We start from the raw sequence: 24,080 nt of genomic DNA on the forward strand, positions 1-24,080 counted from the left end.
TTTTCTTTTTTGTCATATACTTGTCGTATCAACCTAAGTCTCGGCTGAAGAGGACCCTAATTGGTCCTAGAACGGCCTGAGGTAGAGGGGTTTTAGTCGGTAGGTCCGAGGACTTCTTCCTCGGGAATCCGACACTACCCAGTCGTACGGACGGCTTGGTGTCTTTTGAAGATTTTCCTTCTGCTACGACATTATCAAACGCTGAGTATACAGGAGCTAAACTTTGAGCCATCTAAAGTGACAGTTGAAGTAATAAAACTTTATTTATAGGCTTATTTTATCGAATGGCTAACATCTGCAGAAATAAGAAAGACTGCCCGAATTTTATTTAGTGACAATGTTAAGGGACAAGGACCCTTATTGAGTTTATCTTTCTAACTCAAATTCACCAAAAATTTTGTACTACCCACGCATCTCCCATATTTCGATAAAACAGAGTAGTAGAATTCGTTTGAATTCAATCTTCTGAAAGTTTCCAAACTATTTTTGATAAAACGAATTTAGTTTGAATGGTGCCATAAATTTGTAAATGCACTTAGGCATGACCAAAGGTGGTCTATTGTTGACAATTTTATTGCATGAGCCGTCACTTTAGTTGGCCCAGAGTTTACTATACTGTACATTTACTAGATTTTGGTAATAGCTTTACAGCCGAAACAATATTGTCAACGTATAATAATAACAATAATAATATTTTGTTTTTTGATTTAATAAATTTTTATTTCAACATTTAATATTNAAATTTTTATTTCAACATTTAATATTTATATATTTTATATAATAAATAATAATAATAATAAATAATAATTTTCACTAAACTTTCTTTCGAAATAAGAACACTTCATTTTTATCAATCCAATAACATAAAACTATCCCATCTCCCATAGATACATTACTATCCTCTTCCCAATCCCCTTCAATATGCATCTTTTTTCATTTTTACATACATTTTTAATCAAATCAGATTATTCCCCCTCTCACTTATAATCTCACTACACTCATCCCAATTCTCGCAATCACACACATCACAATTTTTTAATATTTGCAGGAAAGTTTCCTGTCACTTCACATATTCTACATAACTTTTCATCTTCCATCATTTTATACTTGCATCCTCCACATTCCTTCCCATTCTAAACTTTGCTATCACATCCATCTTTTTTCTTCCTTTTAAATATCCTGACTCACAATCCTCTTACCAATGCTCCCACATCGAAACCTTTATGCATCATTACATTACTTACATTTATCAATATTCCTCAAATTCTCACCTCTTATCATACCGCTGCACTTAACACTCGGTATGAGATCTACACTCATTTAACCATTCTTGATCTGATCTCAATTTCGTAACTGCCTCTTCTCATTCCTTCTTATACCTATTTTTTTACCTATTTATAATATCCTCCTCCATATTTCCCTTCTTATACCTCCTTTTTTAGCTTTTATAACTATTTCTCATATTTAACTACTCCTTTTCTAGCTTCCTCAATTAATGAATTCATCATCATAAGATAGTCAGTCCTAAGACTATAGCACCTCCACTCCTTCCTATCCTGAGCTAATCTTTGCATTTCCCTAAAACTAGAACATCCCACATCATAAACTATTTGCGAACAGTAATTTAATCTAGGTTTACCACTACTCCTCTTAACTTTCCACATTTTATTACTGGTAAAATACAACCATCTCATCAAATAAGTTGAGATTATAAGAACAAAGGCTTTCACAGCCGGAATCCATAGTAGAATGAAGATTCGGGCTATAGGTTCGTGATCCAAGTGAACTATTCAGTCCAAATGGACCAGAATCATCATTCTACTACAAGTTGATATTGTTATTTTTAATCTATTTAGTAAAAAAATCTCAGTTTCCATTAACTACTACCATAGATGAAGTTGTCATATTATATCATATCGTCATTTTGATGGCAGCTCGTGTGGACAATGGACCTCTTCTATGTATGAGTTTACTCAATGGAAAGAGTCCTAAATAAATCTTTTCTTGAATAAAGTTGAAAGCAACTTTGTAATTCAAATGAAGAAATACTTAATCCAGTTGCTTATTATCAAACAAAAAATACTTCATTCGAACATTTATGTATGTGATAGCCGCAAATATTTGAATACTTAAACTGAACTTTTTCTTTCCTATATCCAAGGTAAATTTTCATCATTTCATCAAAGTAATTGTGTATTAATGCTAATGTCCGTTATGACGGCACTGAATCGGTATCTAAACACTGCATAAATTTAATGAGCGTGACGCATCGGAAAGGATTCATCAGCGAGAAAGTGATGACAGTTAACATGTGTCTGGGAATGTTCACGTGGTCGGTATATTCTGAAGCGTATTGTTTTTCAAATATGCAAATAAGGTGCTGCGCTGGGCGATTTGTAACGTAGACAATTTTCCCGGAAAATGGTCACTTTTTCCGCGCCCAATTAACGACGAAGAACGCTTTCCCAACGAGCGAGCCCGGTCGGTGGACGACAAAACAAATTGAGGTATTTAAATAAATTGCGTGTTGTGAACCGTTTCACTGACGCAAAAATGAAAGTACAAAGCGTCACCGGACGAATTATTAGCACTTCAAAGAATAAAGGCCAGCGTTCGGTCATTAATTATTGATGGAACATTACGGAAACATGAACGAACGAGTCAAGCGCATTTCATGTGCATTATTATTATCGTGGGGCGATTAATTTCTTTTTTCTTGTGCTTTGTATTTTCAGTTTGTCAACACGCAAGGTTCCACGCTTCGGACATTATGGATTAATCACGAAACAGAAGTGATAATAATATTTAATGATTCTTAACGCTGACTTTTTCTTAAACTATGGTTTAATATACAAATAAATAGGTGCAACGAAAGATCGTTGTAGATCTTCATATCATATATTAAACTCTACTGTTTCGGTCAACTGTAAATAATTAAAGTTGCAAACCACTGAGGTGTATGGGTCAGACAATTATTATATTTCAGTTACCAAAAATAACCTATAAAGATGCATTGTGAACTTAAATGCATTGGTCAGTCAGGAAGAAATCTGTCCACTGTCCGCCCGATAAAAAGCTAAAAGAACACTAGAAAAACGAATAAAATTTAAACAATTTAGAGCAGTTAGCTGAGATCTCACCTTTCCTTTGGGTTCTCAACTATTTTATCTTGTGATGCGCAGTCTCTGACCATTTAAAATTTCTATTATGCTTATTTTTACAAATTAAACTAATTCTTAACACGGTTTATCATCGTGATAAGGTCGTCAGTCTTAAGACTGGTTAGACACACACCTCCACTCATTCATATCGTGAGCTAATCTTCACACTTCCCTAAAACTAGAATAACATCCCACATCCTTAACTTTTTGCGAACAGTAATCTAATCTAGGCCTACCTCTACCACTTTTAACTCCTGTTTCTGCCTCTATCATATCACTGACTAGACCTTCATGCATGAGGAGGTGTCTTACCAACCTATCTCGCCTATTTCTTATTGACTTCCATAAAGTCCTCTGTCCTTCTATTATTGCTAATACCTCTTCATTTCTAACCTTCTCTATCCACGGTATCCTCATCATTCGCCTGTAACACCACATTTCGAATGCTTCTAAGGTTTTCTTTTCCGCAACGCCGACCGTCCATGTTTCGCACCCGTACAGCACCGCGCTCCAAACATACACCTTAAACAACCTTTTTCGAATTTATAAATTAACATGGTTTAGTGACAATAAAAATGATATTCAAATTTTATCATTTTCGAATACCTGTCATTGTATGTATGTATGTGGTTGAGGGTACAATTTCTCCGAAATATCCTGAAGAACTCTAACAAGCGATGTTGACAAACATAGCATCTCTTGAGGTATCTAGCTAGTGGTTATTTATCTAAACCCATGCCGGCATTTGGGGTTCGCTATACGACATCTGAACACGCAATTCAACCACTAAGAAGAAGGTACACGTTCCTCGCGTAAACAACGCTTACAGGTACCCAGTTCAATACCCCATACTACCACCACAACGCCGATTCTAGTAAGATTTCTGAATAAATTATGCGACGTGTGCTTCTAGCAATACCTTGTACTAATTCCCTCCGGCGTTCTGTGTTTTACACGCCGTCTTATATACATCTGTAGACAGATATACATACATATATAGCTCCGCAGCGTCGTGGCGGCCCAGGTGAAACACCGCCGACGTTGTCGTCATGACAATCGAAGTCCCACGGGGATGCTTCTAATCCACCGTTTCAATGAGCCAACGGGAACTTGAGTGCAACGCCATCCCGCTGCATTTGGGACTATTGACATCTCAGAAGTTCTACAAATTCTCCTACCACTGTATTTCTATTTTACAACTAGTTAAACTTATCGTAAAACTATTTTCATTGGATGGTTGAAATGGGGTTGTCAATGAGATAAAATCTTCCTTTAGAGGGCCATATTTACGTTGTATTGTAAAGTTTTATAATAGCAATCTGTTTGGCATTTGTATTTTTGCAAAAAATTAGACTCTTCGTCAACAATCTTTCGAATTGGTTCTTTATTTTCAAAAACGTTAACTTCTAAACCTACTGATCTGTTTTAATCATAATTACAAATTATTTTAACTAATAAGAGAAATGTTTGAAGTGATACTGCTTATAGGGCGTTGAAAATAAATTTTTAATATGCAACGGATGTTGCGCACGCATAGCTAACAAAAATTCGACAGTATGAAGTTAGCAGCGTCAATGAGAGTAAGTGAGTACGTGGAATCCAGCGCGGGATAAAAACTGATATATCACGGCTAAGTACCTTTAACCTTCTATTGCGTGCACATAAGTAGACGTATTAATTTTATTTATTATAAAGTTAACTAAAGGTATTATTTACAGTTGGCTGGTTTTATGTGTGGTAAGTGATGAGCTACATGTCCGTTGTCAATTTGTCCTGCAGATTACATCGTTAGCATCTCGAAATCCGACCCTATATTCCGAAGGTGTTATGTGATAGTTTGTAGGGGAAAGAAAAGAGAAAAAAAGGACACGAGGTATTGACGGTGCAACCTGAACAAATAACGGGTCTCCGGATGCGATACACGGGAACGATCTTGAACACGTACCGAATCCATATCAGTCTTAATAATCTGTATTTGCCGGGGCCTAAAATAACAAGAGATGTTGACAGAAACCGAGGGGAACGGACAGCGGGCGCGGACATTTTGGACGTAAAAACACACCTATACATTTTATATTTATATATATGTGTGAACAAGTGAACATGTATATGCACCTATCAACTGAACAAATACACTATCTCCTCCTTAAGCCGCTTGAAGATTCCACGAATTCGAAAAAAGCACTTGAAAAGTCAAGAATGTCACTTTTGTAAACAGTGTGCTCATTGTTTCGAATATTTTTGTTAAATTTTGCCGACATCGTGGTTACAATGGTTACTTAAGACTGTACTGATTTGGAAAACGCCCAAAAGATCTTACAGTAAATCTGAAATCTGAAAAACTTTCTTATTTCAGTATACCTACGTGGCTATTAAAAAACATTATTGTTGCAGGGATGGCTGTCGGCAGAATAGCTTAAATCCCATCGGTAGTGATGGGTTGTTGTTTGACAACTGTTATCCAAAGGTAAGTATAGCAATCTGTACCTAATGCATTGAGAGATTTAGTTATCAGTTATCACTAACGATCAATTCAAAGTGAACTGAGTAGCAATGGCCTAATAGAAACGATGCTGATTGTTACTGTTGTACGGAAAAAAAGCGTTTTCGTTGTGAATAACAAAGGAAACGACTTTAATCTCAAAATTGTTTCTTTTGTCTAAATTAAGATACCATTTAATTAAGTTAATTTGATTCAGACATATGTGTATAATTGAAAAAAGATTTTTTTTATTGTAAAGTGAATTGAAACACGAAGGTGAAATAGCTCTATGTAGCATATCCTGGTTTTACTCTTCGAGAAGACGTCGCATCGTAAAACTGGTGATGGTTATTTTTAACCTATTAAAAGTAAATGTTACTGAAAAATAATTGATTTGCTCACAACTACCTGTGAACAAGTTGCCTTGTTGGCGAAGTGGTTATAGGGAAAATAGAGATCATTTACTTTTTCACCTATCTATTTGTCGATCTGATTAATGACGCCAAAGAATAATCATAATTTTGAGGAATCTTTGTAGGTACATGAAAATTTTTAATAAAACCAATACGTTACTTGAAAATAGAACGTAACAAATACATTCTTCACAGTAAAACCGACCTGTGTAGTACGTAATTACGAAAAAATTAAACCAATTGTCATAAGCAATTATTTTAAGCGCCATATCGTATTTACGATATCTCAACACTTTCTTTCATTAAATACGTTTTGATTTTAACCTTCTTATCTTTTATGTTTAATATTTACTAAGCTTATCCGATTTTAACCCTTATTAGTTCCTATAATACACTTTCTACAAAATTTGGTTGTATTATAGCTGAAGATTTCCTGAATTGCTGGCCAATTGAATCCCAGATAACAATAAGTGATGCATATCTACCATCATTATTTATGTAAATCTCACAGTAATAACGATAATGGAATGAACCAGGCGAAGTTTACTCCATTTTAGCGAATCAAATTTCATTCCAAACTTCGACGATTTCACCCAAACGATCAAAGCTCTTGGAGTTCCGAAAAGCTCGAGACGTAAACCAATAACATGATGCGTACATGTTCATATTCTACTGAAAACACATGTTGATTCTATCACAAATTTAATATTAATGCCTTAGTGTTAAAAGCTGACTCTATTTCCATTTTGTTAATTAACAATAAGAGGGAGAGAGAGATGTCCACTAACACATTAGAGTTTTGACCAGCATTGTCAAACCGACGGAAATTTCCCTAGTCAGCTTTGGGAAACAGGGTTTTTATTTAATTCATACTAAAATTTAAATTATGTTGTTTAAGGATAAAAAAAAATGTATTTGTTGTTTTTAAAAGTTTTATCGAATCTAGGGTAAAAAACGGATACAATGTTTTTTTTGCGTTGTGAGATCGGCTGTTCTCATTTAGGTATCTTCGAAATTTTCATATTTGGTTTTATTCTGCTTCCCAAGGCTTTAGTTTGGACAAATACGGAACAGCCGGTTGGACATTATTTAGAAAGGATAAAAAGGTGAATTAATGTGAGGATAAGGTAGGAAATGAGAGAAGAATATAAGAGGATAAAATATGTAGGTACTAGTTAAATTTTGTGTCTGTGATAATAAAGTGAAAGTCTCTTTTTGTTTATTTATTTAAATTAGAATTTGTTGCGGCTTCAATTAATAATTGTATATATACATAATCAATTTTGTTAGGGTTGTAATTTTTGTAAATATTTAATTTTGTTCGTATTTTTAGATAGTCAACACTTTGTATTTTATTCTAGTTGTATTCAATTTTAATGTATTTATTTCTGTAGGTATAGATAAATATTAGTTTCTTAGAATAGGTAATGCAGCAATTTTAACGAAGAGATCGGACCAGGTAGGTCTCACAAAACCATTCATTAATGGAAAACCCAAGTCCGTCGCTACGTCATCACTTCGGAATGTACAGATAATACCTTAGGGGTACGTAGCGACGGCGAAGGGGTAATGTGCACGATAGGCGTTGCCTATTTTGTGCCAACGTTATTTAAACAACGCGAAATCAAATTTTTAGTATTCGAAAATCAACATTCAAGCTTTAACATTCAAATCAATTCACATTCAACAACAATTCAATTATCAACCAATATTCAATATACAATAAAATAGTAAGTGTACATAGTGTATTATATTGTACAAAATAAACCAAACAAACCAAAAAAGTGATTTATTCATCAACAAAATCCGAAAGAATATATGGGGCAGTGAGCGAATACTGCAACCACCGAACATTGGTCCTTCGAGCCGGATCTTTTCCGAATTTTCCGATTACCCGATTGCCAGTATTCAGCTATACAGGAGTCTTCTTTCGAGCCGTTCCTTCGTCGTAAGCGTAACCAGCATTCCACAGTCGAAACAAGGTAAGTGGCATTGTTTTTCCCAACCGATTCTATATTTTCCTTTTTTCCTTATTGTAAAGGAATTCTTCGTTTGTCATTGTTTCAATTTTGTGTCAATTTTAATACTAATTCAATATTATGGCGGATATAGAGAGCTTCACTAAAAGGAGAGCTATCTTGAAATCAAAATTAACTAGGGCTAAACATTTTTTAGAGTCTTTTGATGAGAGTATTAACACAAAAGATCAATTAATTAGTAGATTGGAAGGTTTTAAATCAGTATTAGACGATTTCGAAAACGTGCAATTCGAAATCGAACTATTAGACAAGTCAGAAATCGATAATAAAGAAAGGGGCTTATTCGAAAATGAATATTATAATTTACTTGCTGGTTACAATGCTAAAATTAATTCATTATCTCCCAGTAATCTCGCATGTAGCAACAACATTTCTAATAATCAAAGTCCGTCGCAAACAATTAATAATAATATTCAGCTACCGAAAATCGACCTACCTCGTTTTAGTGGTAATTACGAAGAATGGTTGTCTTTCTATGATTTATTCAATTCAGTTATTCATGAAAATTGCAATTTAACCAAGATAGAAAAATTTCATTACCTGAAAATGTGTCTTACCTCTGAGGCTGCTCATGTAATCAGTTCGTTAACTGCATCAGCCGATAACTATACAAATGCTTGGCAATTATTAAGGGAACGATTTCAAAACAAACGTCTCATTATTCAGGGGCATGTCAATGCGTTATTCAATTTACCAACTGTTCAAAAGGACTCTTCCAGTTCTTTAAGACGGTTATTGGACTCATTTAACACCCACTTTAGGTCTCTCACAACTTTAGATTTACCAACCGATCAGTGGGATATCTTATTAATATATTTAATTAATACCAAATTAGATTTAGTAAGCAAAAAGGAATGGGAGTCATCAATGAATTCCGAAATACCTAGTTTAGAACAGTTAATTAAATTTTTATCCAATCGCTGCCAATTGTTGGAAACATTGGAGCAAACTAAAGACTCTAATATTAGATCAGATAGGATTGCTGTAGAATTCCAGAAAAATTCAAAAAATTATTCGTTGCCAAATGCAAGGCAACGTACATTAAACACTTATGTAAAACCAACCTCTCTAAGTTGTCCTTTATGTAAAGGTAAGCATTATATCAATCAATGCGAGAAATTTATCAAAATGCCAGTAATCGAAAGAATTAAATTTATTCAAAAGACAAATTTATGTTCTAATTGCTTCCGAACCAACCACAAAACACGTGAATGCTATGCTAGTTCTTGTCGTAAATGCAGCAAGGTACATAATACCATGTTGCATATTGAAAAAACCGATGCAACTTCAGAAACAACTGAAGCGCTAGAAAACTCTACTCCTTCAACCTCTGCTGTCGTAGGTCATTCGTTTTCTAGTTCTGTTCCTAATAGGCAAGTATTACTATCAACAGTACAACTTTTAGTATATGACCGTAAAGGTCAACTTCAATCTTGTAGGGCATTATTGGACGCAGGGTCCCAACTCAATTTAATTTCTAAAAAATTGTGCCAAAAGTTGGATCTGCCCATTTCGAACGTTAATTTCACTATGGCAGGAATAGGTAACAATCCATCTCAAATTAAACAATCCGTCAATATAAAACTAAAATCATGCATCAATTCATTTACTAGACAGTTAACTTGTTTTGTATTAGAAAGGCTAACCGATTGTTTACCATCCAGTTCATTTACCAAAACCCAATTCAACATCCCAAATAACATCAATTTAGCAGATCCCAACTTTAACGAATCCCGAGAAATAGATTTATTAATAGGTGCGGAATTATTTTGGGATTTATTGTGTATAGGTAGGATTAAGTTAGGTGCAAATTTAAATCTCCAAAAAACACATTTTGGATGGATTATAGGAGGTTCAATAGTTAATAATCAAATTCAAAATAGACAATGCAATTTTGTTCACCTCGAAAACCAAATATCAATATTTTCGAAAATCGAAAACATAAATGATCAGACTATTAATAACTATCCTATCGATAAACATTTTAAATTTAATTACCGACGAAACGAAATAAAATGTTCTGTAATACGCCTTCCGCTAAAGCCCGAAATACGAGTTTGCAGTGCAGTTACCTTCAAACCAACACCATGGTCAACTTTGTTGTTAAAATATTCGTCCTATATCAAATTATTAAGGGTAACGGCACTCATTCGTCAATTTCTTAGTAATTGTAGAAATTCAAACAATAAACAAATATCAAGTTTAATGATAGCAGAAGCAAATAATATAACAGTTAAAACCGTGCAAGGAGAAGTTTTTTATCCAAAATTCAGGCAATTAAATTCAATTCAATCGTTACATAAGTCAAGTCCAACACTATTACTCAATCCCTTTTTTGGCATAAACGGAATTTTGCGAGTAGGTGGTAAATTGAGTAACGCAAATGTGGCACACAAATATTTCCATTCCGGGCCGCAATTAACTTTAGCGGTTATTAGGAAAAAATACCGGCCTATTTCCGGCCGTAGTATGGTAAAAGATGTTATACGCACTTGCGTAAAATGNGGTAAGTATAGCAATCTGTACCTAATGCATTGAGAGATTTAGTTATCAGTTATCACTAACGATCAATTCAAAGTGAACTGAGTAGCAATGGCCTAATAGAAACGATGCTGATTGTTACTGTTGTACGGAAAAAAAGCGTTTTCGTTGTGAATAACAAAGGAAACGACTTTAATCTCAAAATTGTTTCTTTTGTCTAAATTAAGATACCATTTAATTAAGTTAATTTGATTCAGACATATGTGTATAATTGAAAAAAGATTTTTTTTATTGTAAAGTGAATTGAAACACGAAGGTGAAATAGCTCTATGTAGCATATCCTGGTTTTACTCTTCGAGAAGACGTCGCATCGTAAAACTGGTGATGGTTATTTTTAACCTATTAAAAGTAAATGTTACTGAAAAATAATTGATTTGCTCACAACTACCTGTGAACAAGTTGCCTTGTTGGCGAAGTGGTTATAGGGAAAATAGAGATCATTTACTTTTTCACCTATCTATTTGTCGATCTGATTAATGACGCCAAAGAATAATCATAATTTTGAGGAATCTTTGTAGGTACATGAAAATTTTTAATAAAACCAATACGTTACTTGAAAATAGAACGTAACAAATACATTCTTCACAGTAAAACCGACCTGTGTAGTACGTAATTACGAAAAAATTAAACCAATTGTCATAAGCAATTATTTTAAGCGCCATATCGTATTTACGATATCTCAACACTTTCTTTCATTAAATACGTTTTGATTTTAACCTTCTTATCTTTTATGTTTAATATTTACTAAGCTTATCCGATTTTAACCCTTATTAGTTCCTATAATACACTTTCTACAAAATTTGGTTGTATTATAGCTGAAGATTTCCTGAATTGCTGGCCAATTGAATCCCAGATAACAATAAGTGATGCATATCTACCATCATTATTTATGTAAATCTCACAGTAATAACGATAATGGAATGAACCAGGCGAAGTTTACTCCATTTTAGCGAATCAAATTTCATTCCAAACTTCGACGATTTCACCCAAACGATCAAAGCTCTTGGAGTTCCGAAAAGCTCGAGACGTAAACCAATAACATGATGCGTACATGTTCATATTCTACTGAAAACACATGTTGATTCTATCACAAATTTAATATTAATGCCTTAGTGTTAAAAGCTGACTCTATTTCCATTTTGTTAATTAACAATAAGAGGGAGAGAGAGATGTCCACTAACACATTAGAGTTTTGACCAGCATTGTCAAACCGACGGAAATTTCCCTAGTCAGCTTTGGGAAACAGGGTTTTTATTTAATTCATACTAAAATTTAAATTATGTTGTTTAAGGATAAAAAAAAATGTATTTGTTGTTTTTAAAAGTTTTATCGAATCTAGGGTAAAAAACGGATACAATGTTTTTTTTGCGTTGTGAGATCGGCTGTTCTCATTTAGGTATCTTCGAAATTTTCATATTTGGTTTTATTCTGCTTCCCAAGGCTTTAGTTTGGACAAATACGGAACAGCCGGTTGGACATTATTTAGAAAGGATAAAAAGGTGAATTAATGTGAGGATAAGGTAGGAAATGAGAGAAGAATATAAGAGGATAAAATATGTAGGTACTAGTTAAATTTTGTGTCTGTGATAATAAAGTGAAAGTCTCTTTTTGTTTATTTATTTAAATTAGAATTATTGAATGACAATTTCAGAATATCAGATTGAAAATTTGTAACCTTGATCTTTGTTTACAAGAAGCCTAATAACTAACGTTGGTGTAGTTGTGTTGTAGGCAATTGCCGAAATTTGTCATTTATGAAAACTTTTACTCAACACGCATTGTGGATATCACTGTTTGTTTAAAGCGAGCTTTACGAATACTTGCTATGATTCAACCCTCTGAACCATAGCCTAACGTATAACCTTCAAAAGGTTTAATTGTATGTTTGCGATGATCGTAACAACGTCAATTTATTGATATACTGTAATAAAATCCAAAAAAAGTACGTATAAGAAACGCAAACAGCCAAAGTTATGACATACGGCGATTATAAATTTCTGAAGACATTTGCATTAGTATCTACATCGACAAAATGAAATAACAAAAAGATCGTGTTGTCGAGGCTGAGAATTTCGAAAATGTAGAATAAACTTTCGTCTTCAAAATCAGGTGGTAGTTGCAAAGAGAGCTATCGATTAATGAACACAAGACAGGTTGGAGAAAGAATTAAAAGGCCTTCAGTTAGAAGAATTTCTCCAAAAGAAGGTAATACGTTATCGAGTTTTGGAAGTGTCGGATTACCGCACCTGTTTTGTCGCAAGTCATCCATCTTCTTGTGGTACGACTCGATCCTTACTTAGCTACTTTCTCCCCGGAAACCTGCTTGTTAATCCAATAAGTTAATCTCTTTGAAGAGTTCACACTAGTAATTTAACGTAGAAAGCAACAGCGAAAGAAAAAAGCAGAAGAGTTTCTCTTGACAGAAAAAATTCTTTTTAGGAAACAAAAAGTATAATATAAAATACCTTAGAAGTGTTTCTATACATCCTCAGTCAGAAATTTCTAATTCCAAAACATAAAAAAGCACTAAGTACGAAAACATAAAATTAATAAATATGTACATCAGGTTTATACCTTGTGCGAGATAGTCTGCAGTTATCCACAAGTCTAAAAAATGCACTGATAGAAACTAAAAATAAAAGATTGTATATATGTATATATATCCAAAAACTAAAACTTGAAATCCCAGCGCATGAAGCACACAAATACTTTTAATGTAGTGTCACATACATTTACCTCGGAAGAAAAGCGTTATAACTTGTTAAACAAGACCGCGCAACGAAGTACCGACAATTACTAAACTAGCGTTTACTGTTAAATATTCATTAACCGTGAAGAGACTGGTGCCAAACATAAGCCCCGCCTGAGCAGAGGGGGCCCAACTGGATGTGTGCCACGGTCTCCCACCAAAAGCCACAATAAACTGAAGACATCTAAGAAAGGCATACACTACAATGAAGAAAAACAATACCACAATGCTAAACAAATAAATTTTCTCAGACATGCGAAGGTCTAATCAAAGATATATTAGAGGCAGAAACAGGAGTTAGGAGGGGTAGAGGTAAACCTAGATTAGATTACTGTTCGCAAATAGTTAAGGATGTGAGTTGTTCTGCTTTTGGGGAATTGCGAAGATTAGCTCAGGATAAGAAAGAGAGGAGGTATGTGTCCAACCAGTCTTAGGACTGACGACCTTATGATGATACTTCGGAATATGAACTATAATATAATAAATTACAAAAGTGTCTTAGTTAGTATTATCATCACAATAAGGTCGTCAGTTCTAAGACTGGTTGGACACGCACCTCCACTCTTTCCTATCCTGAACTAATCCTCGCATTTCTCTAAAACTAGAACAACCCACATCTTTAACTTTTTCCGAACAGTAAACCTAATCTTGGTATACCTCTACCTCTCCTAACTTCCCTTTCTGCCTCTAATATGTCTCTTACTAGACCTTCATGCCTAAGAAGGTGTCCTGCCAACCTATCCCGCCTATTTATTATTGACTTTCATAGACTCTGTTCTCCAATTTTTCTAATAGACTTCCATTTGTAAGCTTCTCTATCCACGATATCATCATTATTCGCTTGTAACACCACATTTCGAACGCTTCTAACCTTTTCTTTTCCGTGGCGCCCACCGTCCATCTTTCGCACATGTACCTACAGCGCTGCGCTCCAAACATACGCCTTTAAAAAACCTTTTTCGAATTTCTAAATTAACCGTTCGCGAGCATAGAAGTGCTTTATACCACCACTACTACTGATTCCTTTCTGGCTTATCTGACTTCCTAGATACCTGAAATCAACCACTTCTCGTAATTTTTCATTTTTATATTCGGTCTTTCCCTACTTTTTCTTTATTTTCATACAATACTGTTTTGTCAATACCGCTTCCATTTTATTTAAAGCTTTAAAGTTTTCATACACATTAGATGATAGCACTGTTCTTAACAGTCACAACTATGCGTGATCTCCTGTTATTAAGAAAAGAGCACACGCAGGACAGGAAGGAAGTTTCTACTTCTGCCTCATCGTTAAGTAAGCGGCAGTAGCCCATAATTTGCATGAACGACTTCATGCTGTGCAGTTTTGTATCGCCAGTCGAAGTCGAGGTAATCAGCTATTTTTAATTATAAAATGAACGTAAAAGGGTTCTTAATGAGGCTATGTGGTCAGAACCTAGTGACGCAATAAAATTTCCATTCCTTTTCTTTAACGATATTACTCCTGACTCCATCATCATTCCGGGTGGTATAAAATAAATATTTTATAACCGCGACGACTATCTAGATGTTCCGCTGAATTATTTAATATACCACAGTAACAATGCTGCACTCGCTGATACAAACTTCCGTAAATGAATGAATTATAAATTGATGCGGATAAATAATTTGAAAAGCATATACTTCCATACATACATGCATATACGTATGTAAAGACACAATTCACAGGAAAACCACTTAATGTACGTGTAGGTAGTTATGCATATTGCATGCGTACAATATACTTTAATGAAATAGCCTCAACAAAATCTAACTGCTTATCTATTTAAGACCGATTCCGTCGGGATATGATGGTCAGACTCCAATTTCATCCTCCCGGTTTTCGGCTTGATCGGAAAATTACGGTACATAATAACATACAGGGTGTTTCTGAAATAAATAGCAAGCTTTTGAGGGAAGCAATAGGGAATCGCATCAGCGTGGTTAAGGACAAAAAATTTGTAAGAAAACTAGACGAAGTTGCAGTCCGAAACCGACCCTGGGAGTGATTTGACAATGTATAGAGAAATTGCGATAACAACTATGTAACATCGATGAAAAATGTAAATGGTGACGGTTATGGAACGATTAATAAAGAAAATATCAACAGCTTTCTCTTACGTTACTACACATAATAATCTTCAGACGGCTTTTGCGATAACAATTAATTAAATAGCTACTTTGTTCATCGTCAGTAGTATGGAATACTTTTTAAAATACACCTCAATTTAGTATTAAGAACACAAAATAGAAAAGAAGCACTCGTACGTACAACACGGATGCTGCAGCAGATTGAATGCGATGTTGCAATGTCGTATTTCCTTGCGTGATCCTACCAGGGCCGGACCAGCCCTTGACTATAGATTAAAATACATATTTTTCGAAAACGGTGAATTTTCGGACCACTAAACATTCACTTAATTTTCTTGTTTAAAGTATTTCATTACTTCCTGAAATACAAAATTTGTGCAGCTATCTCCTCTGTAATTAACTAACGTTTATGGATCTAACTAACGCGCCTACGTTCGGTGTCTAGGATGTCTTTAATTAAAAATTGCAAATATTTTTACGTGTATTCCAGTTGAAATTAAAATGCCAAATGTTAGTATTCAGTCATAGATAGACTGTAGCAATAGTTGTATCTCTTCGCGCCGAAGTAACCTCTCCATGCTTCATTCGTTCTTCAGTCTTCCATATCAAATATGGTTCAAATTTAATAGATGGGTAATTGTAACTAACCTTTTTGGATAATATAACAGTAGGCTACCTTCATCCTATTCATACTTGTCCGTAATTCTTACCATTCATACATGTTTTTAATTAAACAAATTGACATTTTCTTATCAAAAAAAGCTACGTTAGAATTCGATTGGTGTCCGAATGGGAATTAATTTTTTATTATTTGAAATTCCAAAAACAATTTGGCCCATTAGTTTACCTGTAAAATTTATTGCGGGTGATAAAACTAAACAAAAAAAAAAAAACGAAACGTGTGCTGAGTAGATGTTATATATCCGTTTAGGTGTATCTATCTATTTTCACATGGATATAAACGAAGATCCGAGAAGTACATTCGTTTGACGGGCATTGCTTTTAAGTACCCCGTCTTGCCTTACTTTGGGTATAATTTCAACCTGACGCCTCTTAGCGCTTGTCTGATCATGCATAACATTGAATTAAACGCGGCCCCAACAACAGTTTCAACTTGTCTAGTCTCCTTTGGAGGTCTCTAGACGTTTCAATTTGGAATACATTACCGCTCGAAAGGTGTCACGGCGTAGAAACTACACGTTACCCACTTTAGACCACCACCAAATTTTAATCCGTTGTTAACCAAATCCGGACGATCCCATCAAGTTCCCGTCAAAACTTATTGGATGTACACAGGTAAAAATACCTTTACGCTCTATAGTCTATAAATATCTCTACTTAACGAAATCTTGATACTCGATCTGATAATATTATCGTTCATAAAATTGATTAAACCAGTGGCGGTTCGTAGATACATGAATATGTTACACCGGTGACGGATAAAGCGAACAAAATTGATGTAATGCTATTTATTATCTTTAATTTGTATACAAAACAACAGGCAGTTGTAGAATTTGAGAAGTAAGGAAGTTAAGTACACTGTCCTCGCTATATGCACATCAAAGATAGAATTAATATTAGATACCAAAGAAAGGACAAGTTCAGGATAAATAGATACACATGGGCAAATGATTAGCAGATTTGCAGAATACAGTTAGAGAAGGATATAGGTACATTATCAACGCTACCTTATAATTTGTATGTATATTATTTTCGTAAGTTTGTTTGGGTCGCTTTGTTATAGAAGCTTTTGAGGAGGACTTAGAAAACGAATAATTAAAACTAGACAACAACAACATATATTTACAACTTAACAACAACTGGCGTAACGAAAGGAGAAGAGAAGAGACTTGTTCTGCTGAAGGCGTAAGACGAACTGATCTGGTATTTTATGAAAAATGAAAAACTGTTCTACAAGGAAGGAATAGAGAGGGTAGTAGATACGAGTAGGGAAGCATTAAAATATGGAAACTTTAAGATTAGAAATACCAAGAAATTGATGGCCGGTCAACCACCGAAGAAGCCGATTGTAAAAATGTAATTAGGAAGGAATGAAAGGTACAGACGTCATGCGGTTAGTACACGAAAGATGAAATGTTACAGGGATTATAGGAAAGTACAGTAATAGAGTTATTTAAATAGATAATCAAGATACAATAGATTATTTACAAAAGGAAGGAATTTTTATAGACACTAATCGAAAATAGAAAAGAAATATTTTAGAAAGGTATTTACAATATGTAAACAAAATGAAACAATTTTCAAACATGTGGTGGATATCGCCACATTATTATTATTAAAGGAAGGACAGCTTTACCGATAGACATATAGGGAGAAAAGATAAGCACGCATAAATTTGCGAAAGAAATGAGGAGATAGCTTCAAATAAAACAAAGGTGTTGTTGATGTTACCGAGTATGTATGAAATCTAGGAATTGTATACAATTTCTAGGAAATGTATACAATTCCGAGGCTGTTTAGGAAATCTATAAAATATTGTTCGAGAGAGTTCTTAATACACGCATATCCTGGGAAATGTATATATTTCCTAGGAATTGTATAAAATTCCTATATTGAAGGTCCTAGGAACTGTATAAAACTAATGCTTTCTGTGAATAAAATGAATAAAACACGTTAGTATGGTAAATTGAGAATCAGAGTTATCTGTGTTTATGCGGTTCTAGTTCGATCGCATGACGTATATGTATTGGTGACGTTATTGTTTGGTTAGGTTAGGTTGGGAGCTGTATATGCATTAGTAACATTATCGTATAGTTATTAGGTAGATTTATCACAGACCCCCAACCGCCGGAGGCGGATTGATATGTTGGAAATATGATCTCCACGCCCAACTTACATATATGAAAATGATCAGCATTATCACTTCTACAACATACTCAAAATTCAAGGTCATCGTGTATGCTGAAACAAAAACAACTTCCTCACATTATTCTTACATCTAACATATCAGCCCGCCTCCGGCGGGCTAGCACATTGTAGGGACTCCATTCTGTCATAAATCTCCTCATCCAAACAATAACGTCACCAATGGCTATAGGTACATCTCCTAACAGTCTGCCGTATTATTGCCTATTTAGTATTCCTGTAGTACATTTCCAATTGCTATTTAGGAAATGTATAGTTTTCCTAGCAAATGTGTCTAATATAATATATGTCACACATTTTAGGAATTCTACACATTTCCTACTAGAAAAAGTGGCCGATTTTAGGTATTTAGGAAGTCAGATAAGTCAGGACGGAAGGAGTAGTAAGGATATAAAACAGAGGATAGCGCAGGGTCGAGTCGCCTTCAATAAAAAGAAGTCACTTCTATGTTCGCGAACGGTTAATTTAGAAATTCGAAAAAGGTTTGTTAAAAGTGTATGTCTGGAGCACGGCGCTGTACGGATGCGAAACATGGACAGTGGGCGCGGCGGAAAAGAAAGGGTTAAAAGCGTTTGAAATGTGGTGTTACAGGCGAATGATGAGGATACCGTGAATAGAGAAGGTTAGAAACGAAGAGGTATTAGAAAGAGTAAGAGAACAGAGGACTATATGGAAGTCAATAAGAAATAGGCGTGATAAGTTAGTAGGACACCTTCTCAGGCATGAAGGTCTAGTCAGAGGAAGAAACAGATGTTAGGAGGTGCAGAGGTAGACCTAGACTAGATTACTGTTCGCAAATAGTTAAGGATGTGGGTTGCTTTAGCTTTAGGGAAATGCGAAGATTAGCTCAGGATAGGAAAGAGTGGAGGTGCGTGTCCAACCAATCTTAGGACTGAAGACCTTATGATGATGATACATTTCGTAGGAATTTTATACAATGACGGATTTTATACATTTCCTGTAACATTGATACAAAAAATGGGAAACGATAACGTAGAAGTAGTTGGTGATTATCGATATTTAGGAAGTAAGATAACTCAGGATGGAAGAAGCAGTAGAGATATAAAACAAGGAATACCACAGAGTCGAGTCGCTTTTGACAAAAAGAAATCACTTTTGTGCTTGAGATTGATTAATTTAGAAATTTCGAAAACCATTTTTAAAGGTATAGGTGTGTTAAAAAGAGACGTTAGGAGCTAATATCTTTATTAGTACGAGCAATCTTTAACTCATTTCAGCATGTTTTTCCGGAACGAAATTGCAATTACGTATATGAAATTTTGTTTGAAAAAAAAAGACGAAACTTCTCGGTAAATGGCAAGGACCCTGAGTTCTTAGGTCGTTTCTGTTTTTGCCGAATTTCCGCAACACATGTTCGATAATACACACTACGCTTCTCCGGCACGGCTTGCGTTCTGACCCAATTTGTTGATGCACTCACCCACTCAGATCCGTAATTGGATATCGATTACTAAAAGCCATATAATTCCGCACGATGCGAGCGATAGAAAGATGCGAAAACTGGAATCGCTCAAATTGATCGAAACGACGACATCGCTGTTTGCCAAACCAACATTCAAGAAGAGAAGCTTCGATAAATTAATTCGCCAAACTTTTATTTCCTCCTCCTCCTTTTGCTCCGAGGAGGATCATCAAGCAGAACCGAATGTTCAAGTAAAAAGCTCTAGCCGAAAGGAATTACTCACGTCGTCAAGATGAAGACGACTATCTTGTCGATAAATTGCTTAAACGACGGCAATATTGTAAGCTTTCAAATTGCGAACAGGCAATAAAAATATCGTAAAACTTTCCGCGATAGCATAACTAATTTTCTTCTGATAATATCCAGCGTTAGATAAACGTTTCAATAATTAGTTCCGGCAAAATTTCACTGGTGATTTCATTAGCAAAGTTTCTACGTTACATCCACGAAAACCTATATTCCCTTGAAATATTCATAAACGTTCTGACGACTTTTATAAAACAATAAACCCAGAAGTCCTGAACTATTAAAGCATTTTACATCAAATTTGTTAACTAACTACGTATATTAAGTTAAACTGATAAAATACCATTGCAATTTAGAAATTTGAATGCAAGATAAATTTGTTTATAATGACTCTTTTTATAGTGAGAAATTATGTTGTATCTGTGGGACAAACATTCAATAGCCAAATAAAAAGAATCCTTTGAACCTTTTGCCGTCAACAACACTGAGAAAAAATCATTAATCGCTTATGGTTTGTTGCGGAATCTGCGCTATGGCAAAAAAGCTTTGATTAGCCTGAATTGAGCCGTTATAAACCAACATAAAATGATATCGACCACAGATATTAAGAAATCTGCTTATTTTTCTTCACGAGTAAAAAAACATATTCATTCCAATAAGATTAATTGCAAATTATAGAACATAATGTTCAGAGCATTAACTTAATAATCTGTTTATAATAAAGGATGCTTTTGACAATGTTAAATGGGACAAGATGTTAAATATACTTAAAAATGTAGGGATGAGTTACAAAAATAGAAAAGTAGTACTTAGTTATAGAGCTGGGCTGCAAAGTAGAGAATTAAATATTGGGCAGGGAGTCAGACAGGGATGCACACTGTCATCGCTACTTTTAATCTATACATCGAAGACGCCATCAACATCATTAAAGACAGTACAACTGTAAGGATAGATATATAGAGGGGCAAGAGATTTGTATGCTTAAATTTGCAAATGATATAGCAGTATTGACGTCTATCAAGGAGGAGTTAAAGATAGTTTTAAATAAAATGGAAGCGGAATTGACAAAACAGTTCTGTATGAAAATAAATAAAAGGAAAATAAAAATACTGGTATGCAGGGGAGGAAGAAGTAGGGAAAGAGCGAATATAAAGATAGGAGACGAAAAATTAGAAGAACTGGCCGATTTTAGATATCTAGGAAGTCATACAATAGGAGAACAGAGGACTCTATGGAAGTCAATAAGAAATAGTCGAGATAGGTTGGTAGGACACCTTCTCAGGCATGAATGAAACATATTGGAAGAAGGTACAGGAGTTAGGAGAAATTAAGGTAGACCTAAATTAGATTAATGTTCGCAATTAGTTAATTATGCGGATTGTTCTAGTTCTAGTTCGGGAAATGCGAAGATTAGCTCAGGATAGGAAAGAGGTGCGTGTCCAACCAGTCTTAAGACTGACGACTTTATGATGATGATGAAGATGAATTGCAAATTATAGAACTTTCATATTTTGAGCATTAATTTAATAATCTGTTCACAATAAAGGATCTGATGATTAATATGAATGTAATAATCCATTGACTTTATCATTTTACATAAAAGCGCCACCTCAAAGTGGACTCGAACACTATTTCCCTTCGATATCGTTATAACCAATAACTCCCACAAGCCCAAAACTTCTTATAGATCAAACAAAAAGTTATTGAATTGTACCAAAAACTAACTGATTGCACGTATAAATAAGTCAGTACGTTTCCCAACTATAAATTTGAAAAACTTCTGCAGATGTAAGAAGCAAGTCGTTGAACTTTGAAACACGATTGTGAAATAAAGTCCCCGTTTCTGTAACTCGTTTATTTCGAATTGTACAAGATCGTTTTTAGTCAGTCAATCAAACAGTACACGCTGCCGTTTCATAATAATAAATTGTTACTCAGATATATTACAATTCGTGCAACAAAGATGAATGATTAATGTTCGACATGAATCAGAATAAGTGCTTTCGCATTTCTCACACGCCCGCGATCATAACTTATTGACACGTAAAAATTACAGTCGTCAATCGAGAATACCTTTATCTACAACTTGAATCGTTTGAATTGTTAATTGGAAGTGATAATGCGAAATTAATTTATAAGTATTCATCTAGCAACGAAAACTTCACAACAAGGTTTATAACTTGTTTATTTTGAAAAAAAAATTGTATAAAAAGCATTAGTAAACTATGTGGGTCTAACACATTCGACATATATCAATAATATACTGCCTGTGCTATTCCCTGCCGCGACTGACTGAAACATTTTGACATTTTACTACCTCAGGTTGATGAGGGAAAATTTGTTGCTGTTGTCACACCCTCGCCGGGAAACGAACCCGGGAGCTTTGGCTTTACGCACCAATGTTCTGACCACTGAGCTACGAGAGATGACAACAGCAACAACGACAAACCGTTTCATATACATGGTACAGGGAAATTCGTTTATTATGACTCCGCCTATATTGAACAACCGCTTAATATGAAGCAATTGCAGTAAGTTTGGTTTTCATATTAAATTTTCTATAGAAAAATTTGGATATAATGACTCCGTTTAAAATGACACATCGTTTATTATAACTGATCCTCAAGAAATCATATCCGGCTANTAATAAATATATACAATTTGTAGTTTTTCTCTCTATTAAACTAAATAACTAACCAAAATAGAAAGTTGTTTATTTTCTAAGATTATGCGAAGATTAGCTCAGGATAGGAAAGAGTGGATGTGCGTGTCTAACCAGTCATAGGACTAACGACCTTATGATGATGATGATGATGCATTGTATGACGCCCGCTTGGAATGACGTGTTTTTCATTTCCCTTCGATGTTATTATAAGCGGATTCTACTGTATATATAATTACATTAGTTCGACAGAACTATGACCTAATTAGTACGGTTTGTCGTTGTTGCTATTGTCATCTCTCGTAGCTTAGTGGTCAGAACATTGGTGCGAGTTCGATTCCTGGCGAGAATGTGATAACAGCAACAAATTTTCCCTCATTGAACTGAGGTAGTTTGTAGTGTACAAAAAAATTGAAAATGAATTTTCCTATTAATATTATGAAACGTTTATGTTTGGCATTTTAATGCAACAAAATGGTTGAGTGATTTCTGTGATCACGTTGCGTTCGGCTAACCCAGATTTTGTTCTAAACTGATTCAGTAGGAACCTTTTTTCATGGTTTATTTTTTACTATAAAATATAAGGGTTCTCATAGATTATCTTGAGAAATACAACATAAACGTAGGGAAAGTTTTCATGATTACACCTACAATTTTTACTATTTCTGATAGGTGCCGTTACCGACAGCGAATACAGTCCTAAAATTAAAATAATAAATAGAAACTACATTACTTCATAGTATAAACAAATTGAACATTTGTGCATATATCTAATGTATGCCTAAATTACTGAGAATCATAAAAATGCCAATTACTTAAAACCATTATTACCGAAAACAATTTCGTTCTGGTTAAAAGTATTAAATTTTTATGTTTAATTCACTTAGAGAATACTCAACAAATTGTTCCAGTGCAGGATTTACCTATAATCCTTCAATTCTACTGAATTTTGTTACCTCAATAAAACTGATTTTGTTGACCATGCACCTCCGCAAATGAATTTTCTGTTGATCAATTTTGTCGACCTAAATTTCTATAAATTGATTAGTAATTTACACGTAAAACGAGGTCTAAGAAACGTTATCGAAGATTTTTAATGTTTATGGTTATAAACCGAATCTGTCTCTACTACACGGAGAAAATGAAAAAGGAAAATTACCTAAATATTAAAGCGATATTTACAATTTATCCCACTAGCCCGTTGCTTCGTAATCGAAAATAATAAAAATTACAATTTGGACTAGAATTTGTAAAAATAAAATCCCAGCAGAAATAAATTTATTAGGTATTTTAGTTGATATTACAAATT

Source organism: Agrilus planipennis, unplaced genomic scaffold (genome assembly GCF_000699045.2).
Source record: "Agrilus planipennis isolate EAB-ADULT unplaced genomic scaffold, Apla_2.0 scaffold78, whole genome shotgun sequence".
Taxonomy (NCBI): domain Eukaryota; kingdom Metazoa; phylum Arthropoda; class Insecta; order Coleoptera; family Buprestidae; genus Agrilus; species Agrilus planipennis.